The sequence below is a fragment of the Loxodonta africana genome, chromosome 8 (assembly GCF_030014295.1).
Source record: "Loxodonta africana isolate mLoxAfr1 chromosome 8, mLoxAfr1.hap2, whole genome shotgun sequence".
Lineage (NCBI taxonomy): Eukaryota > Metazoa > Chordata > Mammalia > Proboscidea > Elephantidae > Loxodonta > Loxodonta africana.
This window is the reverse complement of record NC_087349.1, coordinates 15001-36618: the sequence shown is the minus strand read 5'-3', so window position 1 is coordinate 36618 and position 21618 is coordinate 15001. Positions and strand designations below refer to the sequence as shown.

Sequence of the window (21618 nt, the reverse complement as noted above, 5' to 3'; positions counted from 1 at the left end):
CCGGGCTCCCTCTGAAGGGCCTGGGGGGGCCCGCCCTTGTCTCTTGCAGCTTCTGGTGCCCCAGGCTTATGGCTGCATTACTCCGTTACTCTGTTCTCGGCCTCCGTGTTCACGTAGATTTCTCAGTTCTTCTCTGTGTCTCCCCTCCACGCGTCTCCGTTTATGAGAACACTGGTCATTGGCTTCAGGGCCCATCTGGTTAATCCGGGATGATCTCATCTTGAGACCCTTTAATTACATCTGCAAAGACCCTTTTTCCAAATAAGGTCTCATTCACAGGCATGGGGGGGCTAGGATGTGGGAAAGAAAACCAACAACACCCTGATGACTTCAGGGACCCTCAGGCTTTTCTACCTCATCCGTTTACACGAAAGCAGAGAATCTGTTAACTGAGTTATTTCTGCTCTCTTGACGCTCTTGGGGAGTGTAAGGGTTCAGCGGTCTTGCTCTGAAGTCCTCAGAGCTGGGGAGGTGGAGGTGTATGGTGGCTGCGTTTCCTTCTCCTGTGCCAATGAGGGTTGACTTTACACTAAAGCCTCACCCACACTCCCTGCAGACATAGGGCTTCTCCCATGAGTGTGACCTCTGGTGTCTGGTAAGCTGTGACTTCCAGCTAAAGCCTCGCCACACTCCCCGCAGACATAGTGCTCCTCTCCTGAGTATGTCCTCTGGTGTCTGATGAGGACTGACTTCTGGCTAAAGCCTTGTCCATACTCTCCACACCTGACTTTTGCAAGTCTTGAGATTCCTACCCCCAGGAATAATTTTTCTGTGTCCTCAGGATTCACTTTCTGGCCTGGGCGGGCTCTGTCTCCATCATTCTGTTACCCTCCCTAGAGCTCCCCATTTGTCCTTTGGGTAGGCTGGAGCAGACCTTTGAAACAACCTTCCCCCTGCCCCTCCCCCCACCAGCCTTGCCCTTTCAAACACTGGTTTGGACCCATCTCCAGTCTCTGGGTCTTCTGCTTTGTCATTCAGGTGTGTTGCTCAGAATGCTGTTGCCTCCGACCCCCTGGATGGGGGTCCTCTGGTTGGAGGTGTTTTCTTTCAGGTGTTCCTGGGAAGGGTGGAGATGGGTGGCTGTGCTTCGTGTGTTGGTCGAGGAATTTCTGACTGGAGATGGCCAGAGGGCAGGAGGGACATGGATGGATCTCTGGCTTTGGTTCTCGTGGAAGAAAAAGTTTTCAGTCAGAGTCGATGCAGACAAGGCTGCCTGGTTGTCTGCTTTGTCTCATTCACAGCATGTTCACAACACAGGATCTGTCTCCACATAGATGCTTCATGGGCCTACTTTTCACTCCATTTTCATTCATTACATCTTCCTCAGCTATCTGGAAACCCACATCAAGGCCCTTCTCTACGTTTCAGCCAGACGAGGGGCCTTCAAGTAGGAATTGGAGGAGAGCCTCGCTGGAACTGCAGTGGCCTTTCCCACGCTCCACGGTGTCTTCTAAACCCTGTCACTACTTGGATATGGTGTGGGCAGCTCTTTCTTTACCTGAGAGATACTGTTCTTGATGACCTAGGTGGAAACCTCCCCAGTGGCCTTTCCTACCAGGGGTGGGATCCACTGAGTCAGGAGCCCTCGGCCCAGAGTTACCCACATGGGAAAGCAATGTGGAGCAGTGGTTGGAGAGCATGTGAGTGAAGATGTGTTTCACCGAGGACCACTCTGCCTCATTCTGTCTCAGAGACTCGGGTGTGAAGGAGACAGGGCTGGCCCAGGCCACTGACTAAAGGACGCCAGGTCCTGCTGACTTGTGTCTCTCCTAGTTTTCCAGAAATTATGAAATGAAAACATGTGAAAACATGTCCTTTCTCAGGCTCTTTCTGTTCATACTTGGTTTATTTCACTCAGTCTTACCCCAGCTGAAATGGGTTAGGAAGTCCTATTCCAAATTATACCTTGTTCAGACTTCTCACACCCTCTTGACTTCCACCTTTGCCCACTACCCTCTCACCTGGACACTGAAGTAGCCCCTGAGTGGGTCCCCACCACATCTTCATTCCACAGATAAACCAAAGCATCGTCCTGCACAGAGAATATGTCATCCCCTAGCTGGAAATCCCCGTCAGCCTCGGAAATCCCCGTCAGCCTCCGTCTCACTCAGGACAAACCCTGATTTTGTGGTGTGAATCACAGGCCCTGCTTTTCCCCGCTGCTGTGTATCTCTCTGACTTCAACTCTGACCCTCTCTGCTCCCCTCACCCACTTTCCTCCTCAGAGGTCTCCTGGCTGTTCTTCAAACACCCCGACTCTTTCCTGCCTTGGGTGGTTGCACATATTGCTCCCTCCACCTGAGCCCTCTGCCCACAGGTGTTTGCAGGTCTCAGTCCACCTTTTCGTGAGGACTCTGAGGGAGGACTCCTGACCCCTCTGCAGCGCTCAGCCTCCGCTCACACTCTGCCTTCCCACTGGATTGAGTTTCTGCACAGCATGCTCACTGTCTGATGTGGAAGGCACATGTGCATGCTTGCTGTCTGGTGTGACACACGTGTGCGTGCTTGCTGTCTGGTGTTACGCACACGCGTACATGCTCACTGGTATGACACACATGTGCCTACTCACTGCCTGGTGTGACACACATGTGTGCATATGTTCTATATGTTGATGTTCTGTTTTCCTCGTGTCAGCTGCTCCAGAGGGGTTAATCTGATCAATCTGTGTTTCCAGTTCCTGGGACCCAACTAGCACAGAGCAGGAGCTGATAGGATGACTGAAAGAATGACTGAATGAACGAATGACAGCATATGAATCTTTTTTAGACACATGGGGGAGACTAAGAAGAAAGAGCTAAAAGGGCCACAAGAACTGCCTTGGTGGGAGCTGGCCAGTGTCTGAGAACTTATTTTTGCCTCTAGCACTATATACTGTTATACATTTTGTGCCCGAAGTATTAAAAAATAAAATTGGAACAAAAACTTAGAATTAAAATTGTTCCAAAGTAAAAGGCATATAAAACAAATTCCTCTTTTTGGGAGCACCTGATTTGAATTTCACTGACTTTAAATGGGTTCTACTCCACTTATGGGTTGGACCAGGAAAATCTGCAAGCAGAAGAGTCCCTGGTGCCCACCTGTCCCTGAGGTGAGCTCCTTCTTCTACCTGCTGCCCCACTTGATGCCCAGCTCCTGGCTGTAGTTGTCCCCATACCAGACCAGCAGCTCACAGCCAGGCCGGATGGTGCAGCAGGTCCAGTGGAAGATCTGCCTGTGGTACTGAAAGGCCACTAGGTTCTGCTCCTTCTAGTCCTGGATGCAGTTCACATACCCGAGGTTGACAGGACATGACAGAACGACTGACAGTGAGTGACCGGGAGTGTCAAGTCCTGTTCCCACACCCTCCTGATGTTCGAGGTTCTGAGGCTCCCCACGGAAACCTTCTGTTCCCACCTCAGCCTTGTTTGTGATGTCATGTGAAATCCTCTCCCCAAGCCCAGCTTGTGGTGATGCTCCTCCCTGGCCTAAACAACCATGTTCCAAAGCCTAATCCCAGACTTACCTCCACCTTGATTGGCCATTAACACAGTAAAGTACAGCATCTCTGAACTCTGATTTGTGTTTTATGCCACAGAACATGGCACTTGGTGATATACTCTGCTTCTAAATAACTACAGGTCATTCAGCACTTAGCTCAAGTCTATCTTCTTCTGAGAGCCTTTCTCCACTCTCCCCACACTTTACATGAGTACTATTCACCTGCCCTCCAGGTTCCCAGAGACACATCTAGGTCTTTTGTCTTAATTCATTCTCACTGGGTACCCCAACAGAATGAGAACCCTCAAGGAGAGGGGCTGGATCATGAGCTGGTGTCCATGAATAGTCTGCGGCTCACCTCATGCAGGCTTCCATCAGATCTGACCTCCCAGATTAAAGGCCCCTTGTTTTAGGTTATTTTGGTACTAGTTCTTGAAAGATATGAAAATTATAGTGAAATATTTCTATAACAAACTGTTTAATGTCTGTCTCCTGTAAGGCTGTGGCGTCCACAAGGACATGGGCTGCGGCATCTGGCCTTGAACGGCAGCGTCTAAGCAGGCCACAGTAAGCACGTAACAGATGTCCATCAGCTAAATGAAGCGTGAATAACTGCCGGTGAGACAAGAGTCCTCTCTGTGTGTCCCTGGGATCTTGTCTAGCACAGATGTTTATGCAGAGGGCATATGTTTTTATCTCCTATTTCTAAGTGTCTCAAGACATGAAAGATAGTTGTACGGAGAAAAAAGGACAGAGTATAAAATCTAGTGATGGAGGCATGATGAAAAGGAAGCAGCTCTGGGCTTGTAAGTCCTGTTTACTCTCTGAAGCCGAACACCTTCTGGCCTTACCTCATCCGGTTGGCCCAAGGATCGTCCTTTCCATCCACATACTTATAGCAATTCCTCCCCTTGGTGATCTGAGTTTTAGAAAAATAGGCATTTTTTGGCTAATAAACAGAGGAATTGTTGTAACTCTTGTTCCTGAGTTTATTGCAACACAGTGCGCCCATCTGTCAGCACCTCCAAGTCTGTGTGGACTGTCAGTCAGAGTAGCAGTAGGCGTCTTCATTATCTCTGTCCCACTGTCCCCCGCTTTCCCTCTGATCTTCAACAGGAGCTCCAGGGCCACGCAGAAACCATGCAGTACACAGAGCTGGCCTATTGCCACCGTGGGCCCCAGCATGCCCTACCAAGGCACAGAGGGAGGCGGGGGCGAGGACAGGGCAGGGGGTGGATGCTTCTCGCCAGCCAGGAGTAGCCACTGTGGGCTGCCTCGTCTTCTGTCACCTGGCCCTCATAGGGGCCAATGTGCAGGCCCAGTAGCTGCTCGGACACCTCCTACCGTACTCTGAGCCCAGCTTCAGGGATGCTGGATGGCCCAATTCTCAGCCCAGGGGGCAGAGTGAGGGCTGAGTGATTGAGGTGCCCCCTGTCTACGTGGCTGTCCTTTACAAACATTGGGGCCCCATGAACTGCACAGGTGTGGATGAAGAAGTTCTGGCACTTCTCACAATCTGCAGGAGGGAGCAGTAGGGATTAGGATGCAGGGTAGGACAATCCTGGACATAGAGAGCAGGAGCAGAAAGAGCCCAGATCTCAATCCTGGACTCCAAGTCACTAGGGAAGGGAAACCATTTTGGGACCAGGACCTAAACCTTCTGCTGGGGGCAGGAGGGTCACTTACAAAGGTAGTCGTCATCCTGGGGCTCACCGACCTCCTGGTACACGAGGCCCTTTCTTTCTCGCAAGCTGTACATGTTCACCTCAACCTCCTTTCTCCTGGGCTCTGAGATGGAGAAGATAGGAGGGTGGGCTGGTGTGGTGTAGAGTGTGAGTTCCTGCTTTGTCAGAAAACTTGAGGTGTCTCCCATCAAATCATCACTGTCCTTCTACGGACTGTGATTTTCCCATAACTATCAGTTCAAAGACCAAAATTCCACACACACTGACTACAGATGCTTAATGCAACTTTAGGCTCCGTTCCTCCCGTTGTCAGGTTAACTTCCCAAACTTTCTACCTAAAAAAGGGGTTGTCCAGAGACTACATCAGCCTGAGACCAGAAGAACTAGATGGTGCCCGACTACGACCAATGACTGCCTTGACAGGGAACACAGCAGAGAACTCCCGAGGGAGCAGGAGAACAGTGGGATGCAGACCCCAAATTCTCATAAAAAGACCAGACTTAATGGTCTGACTGAGACTAGAAGGACCCCGGTGGTCATGGTCCCCAGACCTTCTGTTAGCCCAAAACAGGAACCATTCCCGAAGCCAACTCCTCCAACAGGGATTGGACTGGACAATGGGATGGAAGATGATGCTGGTGAAGAATGAGCTTCTTGGATTAAGTAGACACATGAGACTATGTTGGCGTCTCCTATCTGGGGGGGAGATGAGAGGGCAGAGGGGGTCAGAAGCTGGCAGAATGGACACGAAAAGAGAGAGTGGCAGGAAGGAGTGTGCTGTCTCATCAAGGACAGAGCAATTAGGAGTGTGTAGCAAAGTGTATATAAATTTTTATATGAGAGACTGCATTTTTAAACTTTCACTTAAAGCATGATAAAAATAAAAAAATGGGGTTGTCAGGCATTTGCTTATTCTGAAAACATTTGTTGAAGGCATGTTATGTGTTAGGCATTGAGTGAGGGCAAAAACACTGATGAAGGTTTGGTGCCTAGTGTCACAGATGGATTTATGGGACACCCAGCATGTGTCAGCTCCTTTATATTTAATTTAATGCTTTCAAACAATATATGAGCTCTGTATCTTCATCCTTATTTTACAGGTTAGGAATCTGGACCTCAGAAAATTTTGAAGATTTGCCTATACCCAGTGCATCTGTGTGGATTATAACCAAGGTCTGTAACTTTGAAGTTAATTACATTCAATAATGCATTCAACTTCTGGTCTCCAGCTTAAACCTAGGTGTAAGAGGAGCTGGAGGGACCAGACCCCAGTTATTTTTTTTACCCTGTTTCCGTCTCGAGGGCTGATCAGAGGTACTTGCTTCTCCAGGAGACGACACTGGCTTCTGGGCCTGCTCTGAGCCCATTGTGCTCAGCAAAATTGCTGTTCCTGACACTTCCTTCAAACTAGATTCATTACTTAGCAGCACCTTGGGTGTTCCCTTTAATGTGAGAGTCATATATTAAAGGACAACAAACATTTCTTCAGTGCTTTAGGATGCGACATTTCCACACACATGACCTTAGCTAGAGCTCCAACAACCCTGAGGTACCTGGGCAGCCAGAGGACTTGAGGGAAGAGGAAGGACCTGACAGGAACCCATGTCTTCAGGCTCTTTCCCTTCTACTTTGTCCAAATGTCTTTGTGTAGGAGCGAGTGAGGGAAGGAGAAGGCTTGAGGAGACTAGCTGAGAATCAACAAAGCCTGTGAGAGATAGTGTGGGGCTTATAGAAAGAGAGAGTCTTATATAAACCAGTGGAATTTGGTGGGCGATAAAATGTAGAAAAGCAGAAAGGGGACAAAGCACACTGGAAACAAGGTGATGGGGCAGCGTGACTGGGAAGAGAACAGACACAGCTGCAGAAAAGTATCTTGACAACAGAGACAGCGATGCTAAAAGTTAAAAATTGCCATATCCTGGAAAGAATACTTACTTTGTAATTAGAACATACTGGAAAACTGGAATTAAATTAGCTGGTTCCTGTACCAATTCTGTTGAATAAGTGTATACCATCAGCTACTTCTATTGATCTTTCCTTTAGTTTCCTAATGCATAAATGGGCATAGATCCTAATCCTTAAGGTTACAGTGAACTTTAAATGTAGTAATGCTCATCGAAATGGTTTGTGAGTTACTGAATACAGCATAAATATGAGATTATTTCTTTTACAGTTGTGTTACAAAATTTGCTTCCTCGACCATCTCCACAGTTGAAATCTAACTCACAGGTATCATCTTCAGCATTCCTTAACCTTCTTAAAAACAAAAAACCAAACCGATTTCTGTTGGGTCAACTTCTACTCATAGCGACCCTATAGGACAAAGAACTGCCCCATAGGATTCCCAAGGAGTGGCTGGTGGATTCAAGCTGCTGACCTTTTGGTTAGCAGCTGAGCTCTTAACCACTGTGCCACCAGGGCTCTTTAACCTTCTTATTCATAGTTTAATTTGCAAATGTGTAATCAGTCATTCAGAAAACATTCAGGTGGGGGGAGCCTAGCTGGGCCAGGAAGATATAACCATAATAAAGATTTATGCATCCTATAACAGGGCTGCAAGATACATAAAACAAGCCCTAACAGCACTGAGAAGTGAGATAGACAGCTCCACAATTATAGTAGGAGACTTCAACACACCACTTTCGGTGAAGGACCGTATATCCAGTAAGAAGCGCAATAAAGACATGGGAGATCTAAATGCCACAGTCAACCAACTTCACCTCATAGACATATCAGTACACTGCACCCAACAGCTGCAAAGTGTACTTTCTTTTTTAGCGTACATGGAACATTCTCTAGAATAGACCACGTATTAGGTCATAAAGCAAGCCTTTGCAGATTCCAGAACATTGAAATACTACAAACCATCTTCTCAGGCCATAAGGCCATAAAAGTAGAAATCAATAACAGAAAAACCAGGGAAAAGAAATCAAATACTTGGAAACTAAACAATACCTGCTAAAAACAGACTGAGTTATAAAAGACATTAAGGAGGGAATAAAGAAATTCATAGAATCCAATGGGAATGAAAACAATCCCTATCAGAACCTTTGGGACACAGCGAAAGCAGTGCTCAATTTATACCAATAAATGCACACATCCAATAAGAAGAAAGGGTGAAAATCAAAGAACTGTCCCTACAACTTGAACAAATAAAAAGAGGGCAACAAAAGAAACCCACAGGCAGCAGAAGAAAGCAAATAATAAAAATAGAGCAGAATTAAATGAATTAGACAAAAGAAAAACAATTCGAAGAGTTAACAAGATCAAAAGCTGGTTCTATAAAAATTAACAAAATTGATAAACCACTGGCCACACTGACAAAAGAAAAACAGGAAAGCAAACAAGTAACCCAAATAAGAAATGAAATGGGTGATATCACAACAGACCCAACTGAAATTAAAAGAATCATATCAGGTTACTATGAAAAATTGTACTGTAACAAATTTGAAAAGCTAGAAGAAATGGATGAATTCCTAGAAACACATTACCTACCTAAACTAACACAAACAGAGGTAGAACAACAAAAAAGACCCATAACAAAAGAGATTGAAAAGGCAATCAAAAAACTCCCAACAAATAAAAGCCCTGGCCTGGACGGCCTCACTGAGGAGTTCAACCAAACTTTCAGAGAAGAGTTAACACCACCACTACTAAAGGTATTTCAGAGCATAGAAAAGGACAGAATACTGTGAAACTCACTGTATGAAGCCAGCATATCCCTGATACCAAAACCAGGTAAAGACACCAAAAAAAAAAAAAAAAAAAAAAAAAAAATTACAGACCTATATCCTCATGAACTTAGATGCAAAAATCCTCAACAAAATTCTAGCTAATATGGAAAAATCCATAGACAGACAGCAAGCAGAAATTCAGAAGATTAACAATAAAATTACAGAATTAGATAACGCAACTCAGGAGCAGAACTGAGCAAGTAGAAGCTAGAATTTCTGAACTTGAAGATAAATCACTTGGCACTAATATATTTGAAGAAAAATCAGATAAAAGAATTAAAAAAAAATGTAGAAACCTTAAGAATCATGTGGGACTCTATCAAGAGAAATAACCTACGAGTGATTGGAGTACCAGAACAGGGAGGGATAACAGAAAATACAGAGAAAATTGTTGAGGATTTGTTGGCAGAAAACTTCCCTGATATTGTGAAAGATGAGAAGATATCTCTCCAAGATGCTCATTGAACTCCACATAAGGTGGATCTTAAAAGAAAGTCACCAAGACATATTATAATCAAACTTGCCAAAATCAAAGATAAAGAGACAATTATAAGAGCAGCAAGGGATAAAAGAAAAGTCACCTACAAGGGAGACCCAATAAGAATAAGCTCGGACTACTCGGCAGAAACCATGCAGGCAAGAAGGCAATGAGACGACATATTTAAAAAATTTAAGGAAAAAAATTGCCCACCAAGAATCATATATCCATCAAAACTGTCTCTTAGATATGAAGGTGAAATTAAGACATTTCCAGATAAACACAAGTTGAGGGAATTTGTAAAAACCAAACCAAAACTACAAGAAATACTAAAGGGAGTTCTTTGGTTAGAAAACCAATAATATCAGGTATCGACCCAAAACTAGAACACTGGGCAGAGCAACTAGAAGTCAACCTAGACAGGGAAATCCAAAACAAAAACAAAAACAAAGCAAGATTGAAAAAAAAAAAAAAAAAAAGCCCAACACAGGGTAATGGCGATGTTATTATATAAAAGAAGACAACATTAAAATAATAAAGAGGGACTAAGAAATGTAATCATACACCTTCCATATGGAGCGGAAGATACGGCGATACAAAGAAATAAATTTAGAAAAACAGGGGTAAATAATAAGGTAACCACAAAGGAGACAAACTATCCTACTCATCAAAATAAAATACAAGGGAAAAATACAGACTTAGCAGAAACAAAATCAGCAACAACAAATATGAGGAAAGGACAACATACAAAGAAAATCTACTCAGCACATAAAATCAAGTGGGAAAAAGAAGCTTTCAGCACACAAAAAAAGACACCAAAATGATAGCACTAAATTCATACCTATCCATAATTACCCTGAATGTAAATGGACTAAATGCACCAATAAAGAGACAGAGAGTGGCAGAATGGATTAAAAAACAAGATCTGTCTATATGCTGCCTACAAGAGACACACCTTAGACTTAGAGACACAAACAAACTAAAACTCAAAGGATGGAAAAAAGTATATCAAGCAAACAACAATCAAAAAAGAGCAGGAGTGGCAATATTAATTTCTGGCAAAATACACTTTACAGTTAAATCCATCAGAAAGGATAAGGAAGGACACTACATGATTATTAAAGGGACAAAACATCAAGAAGATATAACCATATTAAATATTTATGCACCCAATAACAGGGCTGCAAGATACATAAAAGAAACTCTATCAGCATTGAAAAGTGAGATAGACAGCTCCACAATAATAGTAGGAGACTTCAACACACCACTTTCAGTGACCGACAGGACATCCACAAAGAAGCTCAATATAGACACGGAAGATCTAAATGCCACAATCAACGAAATTGACCTCGTAGATGTATACAGAACACTCCATGTAACAGCAACCAAGTATACTTTCTTTTCTAGTGCACATGGAACATTCTCTAGAACAGACCACATATTAGGTCATAAAGCAAGCCTTAGCAGAATCCAAAACATTGAAATATTACAAAGCACCTTCTCTGACCATAAGGCCATAAAAGCGGAAATCAATAACAGGAAAAGTAGGGAAAAGAAATGAAACACTTGGAAACTGAACAATACCCTGCTCAAAAAAGACTGGATTCTAGAAGACATTAAGGATGGAATAAAGAAATTCATAGAATCCAATGAGAAAGAAAACACTTCCCATCAGAACCTTTGCGACACAGCAAAAACGGTGCTCAGAGGCCATTTATATCAATAAAGGCACACATCCAAAAAGAAGAAAGGGCCAAAATCAAAGAACTATCCCTACAACTTGAACAAATAGAAAGAGAGCAACAAAAGAAACCCACAGGCACCAGAAGAAAACAAATAATAAAAATTAGAGCTGAACTAAATGAAATAGAAAACAGGAAAACAATTGGAAGAATTAACAAGACCAAAAGCTGGTTTTTTGAAAAAATCAACAAAATTGATAAACCACTGGCCAAACTGACAAAAGAAAAACAGGAGAGGAAGCAAATAACCCGAATAAGAAATGAGATGGGCGATATTAAAACAGACCCAAGTGAAATTAAAAGAATCATATCAGATTACTATGAAAAACTGTACTCAAACAAATTTGAAAACCTAGAAGAAATGGATGAATTCCTAGAAACACACTACCTACCTAAATTAACACAAACAGAGGTAGAACAACTAAATAGACCCATAACAAAAGAAGAGATTGAAAAGGTAATCAAAAAACTCCCAACAAAAAAAAGCCCTGGTACAGACGGCTTCACTGGAGAGGTCTATGAAACTTTCAGAGAAGAGTTAACACCACCACTACTAAAGGTATTTCAGAGCATAGAAAAGGATGGAATACTACCAAACTCATTCTATGAAGCCACCATATCCCTGATACCAAAACCAGGTAAAGACACCACAAGAAAAGAAAATTATAGACCTATATCCCTCATAAATGTAGATGCAAAAAACCTCAACAAAATTCTAGCCAATAGAATTCAACAACATTTCCAAAAAATAATTCACCATGACCAAGTTGGACTCATATCAGGTATGCAGGGATGGTTTAACATTAGAAAAACAATTAATGTAATAAACAAAAGACAAGAGTAACATGATTTTATCAATTGATGCAGAAAAGGCATTTGACGAAGTTCAACACTCATTCATGATAAAAACTCTCAGCAAAATAGGAATAGAAGGAAAATTTCTCAGCATAATAAAGGCCATTTATACAAAGCCAACAGCCAATATCATGCTAAATGGAGATATTCTGAAAGCATTCCCCTTGAGCTTGGGAAACAGACAAGGATGCCCTTTATCACCACTCTTATTCAACATTGTGCTGGAGGTCCTAGCCAGAGCAATTAGGCTAGATAAAGAAATAAAGGGCATCCAGATTGGCAAGGAAGAAGTGAAAGTATCTCTATTTGCAGATGTCATGATCTTATACACAGAAAACCCTAAGTAATCCTCCAGAAAAGTACGGGAACTAATAGAAGAGTTCAGCAGAATATCGGGATACAAGATAAACATATAAAAATCAGTTGGATTCCTCTATACCAACAAAAAGAACATTGAAGAGGAAATCACCAAATCAACACCATTTACAGTAGCCCCCAAGAAGATAAAATACTTAGGAATAAATCTTATCAGAGATGTAAAAGACTTATTCAAAGAAAACTACAAGACGCTACTGCAAGAAACCAAGAGACCTACATAAGTGGAAAAAACACACGTTGCTCATGGATAGGAAGACTTAACATTGTAGAAATGTCTGTTCTACCAAAAACCATCTATAGATACAATGCAATTCTGATCCAAATTCCAAAGACGTTTTTTAATGAGATGGAGAAACAAATCACTAACTTCATATGGAAGGGAAAGAGACTCCAGATAAGGAAAGCATTACTGAAAAAGAACAACAAAGTGGGAGGCCTCACTCTACCTGATTTTAGAACCTATTATACTGCCACATTAGTCAAGATAGCCTGGTACTGGTACAACAACAGATACATAGTCCAATGGAACAGACTGAGAATCCAGGCATAAACCCATCCAGATATGAGCAGCTGATATTTGACAAAGGCCCAAAGTCAGTTAATTGTGGAAAAGGCAGTCTTTTTAACAAATGGTGCTGGCATAACTGGATATCCATCTTTAAAAAATGAAAAAGACCCATACCTCACACCATGCACAAAAACTAACTGAAAATGGATCAAAGACCTAAACATAAAATCTAAAACAATAAAGATCATGGAAGCAAAAATACAGACAACACTAGGAGTCCTAATATATGGCATAAACAGTATATAAAACATTACGAAAAATGCAGAAGACAAACCAGATAACTGGGATCTCCTAAAAATCAAACACCTATGCTCATCCAAAGACTTCACCAAAAGAGTAAAAAGACTGAGGAAAAGTTATTAGTTACGACATTTCAGATCAGTGCCTGGTCTCTAAAATCTTCATGGTTCTGTAAAAATTCAGCTAGAAAAAGACAATAACCCTATTAAAAAATGGTCAAAGGATATGAACAAGCACTTCACTAAGGAAGACATTCAGGCAGCTAACAGATACACGAGGAAAAGCTCACGATCATTAGCCATTAGAGAAATGCAAATCAAAACTACAATGAGATTCCATCTCACTCCAACAAGGCTGGCATTAATCCAAAAAACACATAATAATAAATGTAGGAGAGGTTGTGGAGAGACTGGAACACTTATACACTGCTGGTGGGAGTGTAAAATGGTACAACCACTTTCGAAATCGATTTGGCGTTTCCTTAAAAAACTAGATGTTAAACTACCATACGATTCAGCAATCCCACTCCTTGGACTATATCCTAGAGAAATGGGAGCCTTTACATGAACAGATATATGCACACCCATGTTCATTGCAGCACTGTTTACAATAGCAAAAATTTGGAAGCAAGCAAGGTGCCCAACAATGAATGAATGGATAAATTATGATATATTCACACAATGGAATACTACACATCGATAAGGAACAATGATGAATCCATGAAATATTTCATAACATGAAGAAATCTGGAAGACATTATGCTGAGTGAAATTAGTCAGCTGCAAATGGAAAAATATTGCGTAAGATCACTATTATAAGAAGTGGAGAAATAGTTTAAACAGAGAAGAAAATATTCTTTGATGGTTACGAGATGGGGGAGGGAGGGAGGGAGGTAGGTAGAGGGTTTTTCACTAATTAGATAGTGGATATGTTTTATTTTAGGTGAAAAGAAAGACAACACACAGTACAGGAGAGGTCAGCACAACTGTACTAAAGCAGAAGCGAAGAAGTTTCCTGAATAAACTGAATGCTTCGAAGGCCAGCGTAGCAGGGACGGGGGTTTGCAGACCATGGTTTCAGGGGACAACTAAGTCAACTGGCATAAGAAAACTTTCTGCATCCCACTTTGGAGAGTGGCGTCTGGGGTCTTAAATGCTAGGAAGCTGCCATCTAAGATGCATCAATTGGTCTCAACTCACCTGGACCAAAGAAGAATGAAGAACACCAAGGACACAAGGTACTTATGAGCCTAAGAGAGAGAAAGGACCACATAAACCAGAGACTACATCATCCTGAGACCAGAAGAACTAGATGGTGCCCGGCCACAACCGATGGCTGCCCTGACAGGGAACACAACAGAGAACCTCTGAAGGAACAGGGGAGCAGTGGGATGCAGACCTCAAATTCTCATGAAAAGGCCAGACTTAATGGTCAGACTGGGACTAGAAGGTTCCCGTAGGCCATAGTCCCCAGACCTTCTATCAGCCCAAAACCGGAACCATTCCCAAAGCCAACTCTTCAGACAGGGATTGGACCGGAATATGGGATGGAAAATGATAGTGGTGAAGAATGAGCTACTTGGATCAAGTAGACTCATGAGACTATGTTGGCATCTCCTGTTTGGAGGGGAGATGAGAGGGCAGAGGGGGCCAGAAGCTGCCTGAATGGACACAAGGAGAGAGAGTGGAGGGAAGGACTATGCTTTCTCATTAGGGGGAGAGAAATTAGGAGTGCATAGCAAGGTGTATGTAAATTTTTGTATGAGAGACTGACCTGATTTGTAATCTTTCGCTTAAAGCACAATAAAAATTAATTAAAAAAAAATAACCTGCGTTATGCAGATGACACAACCTTGCTTGCTGAAAGTGAAGAAGACTTGAAGCACTTACTAATGAAGATCAAAGAGCACGGCCTTCAGTATGGATTGTACCTCAACATAAAGAAGACAAAAATCCTCACAACTGGACCAATGAGCAACATCATGATAAATGGAGAAAAGATTGAAGTTGTCAAGGATTTCATTTTACTTGGATCCACAATCAACAGCCATGGAAACAGCAGTCAAGAAATCAAAAGACGCATTGCATTGGGCAAATCTTCTGCAAAGGACCTCTTTAAAGTGTTGAAGAGCAAAGATGTCACCTTGAAGACTAAGGTGCACCTGACCCAAGCCATGGTATTTTCAATCGCATCATATGGATGCAAAAGCTGGACAATGAATAAAGAAGACCAAAGAATTGATGCTTTTAAATTGTGGTGTGAGCGAAGAATATCGGACTGCCAAAAGAATGAAGAAATCTGTCTTGGAAGAAGTACAATCAGAATGTTCCTTAGAAGCAAGGATGGCGAGACTGCATCTTACACACTTTGGACATGTTGTCAGGAGGGATCAGTCCCTGGAGAAGGACATCATGCTTGGCAGAGTACAGGGTCAGCTGAAAAGAGGAAGACCCTCAATGAGATAGACTGACACAGTAGCTGCAACAATGAGCTCAAGCATGACAAGGATTGTAAGGATGGCGCAGGACCGAGCAGTGTTTCATTCTGTTGTGTGTAGAGTCACTACGAGTTGGAACTGACTGGATGGCACCTAACAACCCATGTAGGAAACCTGGCTTCAATTCTAGGCAAGTGCAGCTCATGTGCAGCTACCACTCTTCTGTCAGTGGGAACTGGCAAGTTTCTATGATGCTGAACAGGTTTCAGCAGAGTTTCCAGACTGAGAAAAACTAGGAAGAAAGGTCTGGTGATCTACCTCCAAATTTTAAAAATGGTCAAGTGACTCAAGTAGTGATTTCTCCAAAGAAGTTAACCAAATGTCCAACAAGCACGTGTGAAGATGCTCAGTGTCATCTAGTCACTAGGGAAATGCAAATCAAGACCACAAGAGTTACCACTTCACACGCACTAAAACCTAAAAACCAATCCCACAACCACTGAGTTGATTCCAACTTATAGTGACCATAGGGTTTCCAAGGGTGTAAATCTTTACGGAAGGAGACCACCACATCTTTCTCTTGCAGAGCTGCTGGTGGTTTCTTACCACTGATCTCTTGGTTCGCAGTCAAGTGCTTTAAGCACTGTGCCAAAAGAGGAAGTGTTGGTGACTATGTAGAGAAATTGGAAACTTGATGCACTGTGGATGAGAATTGAGAATAGTATGACCTCTGAGGAAAACAGTTTGACAGTTCTTCAAAAAGGTAAACTCTGAATTAACAGGTGAGTCAGACATTCCACTCCTAGGTGGGCAGTTTGAACCCAGCGAAAAGACTTGAAAGCAGGAATTCAAAAAGGTACTTACCTACCAATGAACATTGACACATTATTCACAATCGGTGGACACAACTCAAGTGTCCATCAACAGATAAATGGATACTCTGCTCATGCTTCAACATGGATGAACCTTGACGACATTATGCTAAGTGAAACCAGTGAGACGCAATAGGACAAATACCACAGGAAATAACTTCTATGAAATAAGTAGAATGGGCAAAAACATAGAGACCAAAGTTTATTAGTGGCTACCAGGGACTGAGGGGAGGGGGAAGACGGAAGGTACTGCTTAAGGGGTGCTGAGTTTCTGTTTGGAATGATGAAAAAGTTTTGGAATTAGATGGTGGAGATGGTTGCATACCATTGTTAATGTATTTAATGTCACTGAATTTTACACTTAAAAATGGTTAAAATGGCAACATTTTAGTTATGTATATTTTACCACAATAATTTTTTTTTAAAGGAGCCACTGCCCTCTTCCTTCTAAATGCTTAGGGACCATTTCAAAGGTGCAGACCTCTAAACACTCTTCCGTGAACTACTAAATCAAAAGCTCGGGGAGTAACCAGACACTGGATATTTGAAACACTGGCCACGGGTTTATGCACACAAAGCTCTGGAACCACCATCAGTTCAGGGCAGATCACCTGAAAAAAGGGGAAGCTAAAATCCAGATGCCCCATTACCATCTTCAGTTTTGAATCTGCAAAGCCTCAATCATTCCCTTAAAGAGGAGAATGGAAACTTAGTCAAGAAAGGCAAGGGCCCTCAAGAGACTCAATGGAAAATGCAAAGACAACCAAGGGCAGGTCGTGATTTCTACTCCTCCTACGTGACCCAAGTTGACCAGGTTTCTGTAGTTCTCCAACATTATATCCCTTTACAAAGCCCTCTGAGCAGGATACAAGCATTTCCCCCACCCCTTCTGGGGGGAATATTTATGACAAATCGTTGTATATCAATGGCAGCTAACATGAAACAGACATTTCTCCAACGGTCCGTGGCACAGTGTCGGTGGTGGTAGGGCAGTTCTTCTTTTCTCATAATATGAGAGGAGGCAAAAGGCACGTATATCAGCTTTGACTGACATAAGTATATGTTGTTGTTTGGTGCTGTGGAGTATGTTCCAACTCATAGCGATCCTATGTACAACGAAACAAAACACTACCTGTCCTGCACCATCCTCACAAACATTGTTATGCTTGAACCCATTGTTGCAGCCACTGTCAGTCCAGCTTGTTGAGGGTCTTCCTCTCTTCCACTGTCCCTCTACTTTACCAAGCATGATGTCCTTCTCCAGGGACTGGTCCCTCCTGATAACATGTCCAAAGTATGTGAGATGAAATCTCTCCACCCTTGCTTCTAAGGAGCATTCTGGCTGTGCTTCAACCAGGACAGATTTGTTTGTTCTTTTGGCAGTTCATGGTGTATTCAATATTGTTCATCAACACCGTAATTCAAATGTGTCAATTTTCCTTTCATCTTCCTTATCCATTGTCCAACTTTTGCATGCATATGAGGCAGCTGAAGTCACCACAGCTTGGGTCAGGTGCATCTTAGTCTTCAAAGTGACGTCTTTGCTTTTTAATGCCTTAAAGCGGTCTTTTGCAGCAGATTTGCTCAGTGTAATACGTCCTTTGATTTCTTGAAGGCTACTTCTGTGGGGGTTGATTGTGGATCCAAGTAAAATGAAACCGTTGACAACTTCAATCTTTCCTCTGTTTATCATGATGTTATTTATTGGGCCAGTTGAGAGGATTTTTGTTTTCTTTATGTTGAGGTATAATCCATACTGAATGTTGTAGTGTTTGATCTTCTTCAGTAAGTCCTTCAAGTCCTCCTTACTTTCAGCAAGCAAGGTTGTGTCATCTTCATAATGTAGATTGTTAGTCTTCCTCCAATCCTGATGCCCTGTTCTTCTTCACGTAGTCCAGCTTCTCAGATTATTTGCTTAGCATACAGATTGAGAAGTACGATGAAAGGGTACAACCCTGATGCACACCTTTCCTGACTTTAAACCACAAAGTATCCCCTTGTTCTGATTGAATGACTGCCTCTTGGTCTATGTACAGGCTCATAATGAGCACAATTTAATGTTCTGGAATTCCCATTCTTCACAATGTTATCCATAATTTGCTACAATCCACACAGCCCAATGCCTTTGCATAGTCAAAAAAACAGAGGTATACATCTTTCTGTTATTCTCTGCTTTCAGCCCAGATCCATCTGACATCAGCAATGATGTCCCTGGTTCCACGTCCCCTTCTTAATCAGGCCTGAATTTCTGGCAGTTCCCTGTGGATATACTGCTGCAGCCACTTTTGGATGATCTTTAGAAAAATTTTACTTGCATGTCACATTAATGATATTGGTCGATAATTTCCACATTCATTTGGATCACCTTTCTTCGGAATAGGCATAAATATGGATTTCATCTAGTCAGCTGGCCAGGAAGCTGTCTTCCAAATTTCTTGGGATAGACGAGTGAGCACTTCCAGCATTGCTTCTGTTTGCTGAAAGATTTGTTGGTATTCCATTAATTCCTGAAGCCTTGTTTTTCACCAATTCATTCAGTGCAACTTGGACCTCTTCCTTCACTACCATTGGTTCCTGATCATATCCTACCTCTTGAAATGGTTGAATATCGATCAATTCTTTTTGGTATGACTCTGTGTATTCCATCCATCTTCTCTTGATGCCTCCTGTACCATTTAATATTGTCCCCACAGACTCTTTCACTACTGCAACTTGAAGCTTGAATTTTTAATAAACATAGTGGATTAAGAAAATGTTCTGTATCCCATTTTGGTGAGTAGTGTCTGGGGTCTTACAAACTTGCGGGTGGCCATCTAAGATGCATCAATTGGTCCCAACCTACTTGGAACAAAGGAGAATGAAGAACACCAAAGATGCAAGGAAAATATTAACCCATGAGACAAAAGGGCCACACAAACCAGAGACTCCATCACCCTGAGACCAGAAGAACAAGATGGTGCCCGGCTACCACCACTGGCTGTCTTGACAGGGACAATAGAGAGTCTCTGATGCAACAGGAGAAAAGTGTGGAACAGAACTCAAATTCACATAAAAAGACCAGACTTAATGGTCTGACTGAGACTGGAGGAACCTCCGAAGCCATGGTTCCCGGACCCTCTGTTAACCCAGAACTAAAACCATTCCCGCAGCCTGTTCTTCAGACAAGGATTAGACTGGACTATACTCGTGAAGAGCGTGATTCTTAGTTCTAACAGGTACACAAGACCAAATGGGCAGCTCCTGTTTGGAGGCAGGATGAGAAGGTAGGAAAGGACAGGAGCTGGTTGGATGGACATGGGAAACTCAGGGTGAAAAGGAGGAGTGTGCCATCATATTATAGGGATTGCAATAAGTGTCACATAACAATATGTATACACATTTTTGTATGAGAGATTAACTTGAGCTGTAAACCTTCACCTAAAACACAATAAAAACACACATATATATGGTACACACACACAAAAAGAATTAGTGAAAAGGTCATTATATGTGCACACACATGCGTATACATAATTAGTTATTATTTTTACTACTGGAAACCCTGGTGGCGTAGTGGTTAAGTGCTACAGCTGCTAACCAAAAGGTTGGCAGTTCGAATCCAGCAAGCGTTCCTTGGAAACTCTATTGGGCAGTTCTACTCTGTCCTACAGAGTCGCTATGAGTCTGAATCGACTTGATGGCAACAGGTAATGGGTATTTTTACTACTATTAATATGATGATGTTGGGGCAGCCAAGCCGATTCCATGTGGCAGAGTAGAACTACCGCCTAGGGTTTTCTAGGCTGTAATCTTTATGCAAGCAGATCACCAGGTCTTTCTCCCACAGAAGAGCTGAGTGGGTTAAACCGCCAGCCAACCTTTCTGTTAGCAGCTGTGCACTTAACCATTTTACCACCAGGGCTCCTTATTAACACGAAAGTGTAAAAATATTTAAGGCCATAGGGAAAATGTGTAAAACTTATTTATGTTATGATAAAATGTCTTTTATAGAAGACTCCAGTGTATGCACACCATCAGTATAATCAAAATAAGTAGTCTTTGAATGATGGATTTTATGGCTGGATATTCAGTATCATTTTCTGTTGATTTTTTTCAGTATTTAGTACAACGGACATTTAAATTCTGCTTCTGTGGTAAGGAATTTGATCTCACCTAAAGAGAGGGCTATGGCTGGTGGGTGGCACACAGTTAAGCGCTAGACTACTAGCCAAAAGTTGGTGGTTTGAATCCACCCAGCTGCACCTCAGAATGAGACAGGGACAGAAGGCTGGACAGCCTCAATACCGGAATAACAGGCCCGTTGATCTGGGACTCTATCCCGTGGATGATGTTACAAGACAACCCACACGTGTATCCTATGATGCACAAAGTCTTACATATCTCTCTCAAATTGTTTTTCAGGACCCCACCATAGGAGCGGTATCCTGCATATCTCTTGTAAGTTGTTTTTCAGGACTCCACCATAGGAGTGATATCCTGCATATCTCTTGTAAGTTGTTTTTCAGGACCCCATCATAGGAGTGGTACCCTGCATATCTCTCCTGTAAGTTGTTTTTCAGGACTCCACCATAGGAGTGGTATCTTGCATATCTCTTGTAAGTTGTTTTTCAGGACCCCATCATAGGAGTGGTATCCGGCATATCTCTCCTGTAAGTTGTTTTTCAGGACTCCACCATAGGAGTGGTATCTTGCATATCTCTTGTAAGTTGTTTTCCAGGACCCCATCATAGGAGTGGTATCCTGCATATCTCTCCTGTAAGTTGTTTTTCAGGACTCCACCATAGGAGTGGTATCTTGCATATCTCTTGTAAGTTGTTTTCCAGGACCCCATCATAGGAGTGGTATCCTGCATATCTCTCCTGTAAGTTGTTTTTCAGGACTCCACCATAGGAGTGGTATCTTGCATATCTCTTGTAAGTTGTTTTTCAGGACCCCACCATAGGAGTGGTATCCTGCATATCTTTCCTGTAAGTTGTTTTTCAGGACTCCACCATAGGGGGTGGTGATACAAGATAATCCACTTCCTGGACTCTGACACACAGAGTTCCATGTATCTTCCCCACCAGCTGCTTTCCAAAGATGAACAGAATCAGCCCATCCCCGGGGCATGCACAGTGAGAATGGGTGCGACCTTACAGTCTTGTGAAGTGGC

At 42.6% G+C, this 21618-nt stretch overlaps 1 pseudogene; it reads right to left on the bottom strand.

Annotated features, from left to right (window-relative positions):
* Positions 1–363: 363 nt before the first annotated feature.
* LOC100676686 (histone-lysine N-methyltransferase PRDM9-like) lies at positions 364–6923 on the bottom strand (annotated as a pseudogene).
* Between the last annotated feature and the right edge of the window lie 14695 nt (positions 6924–21618).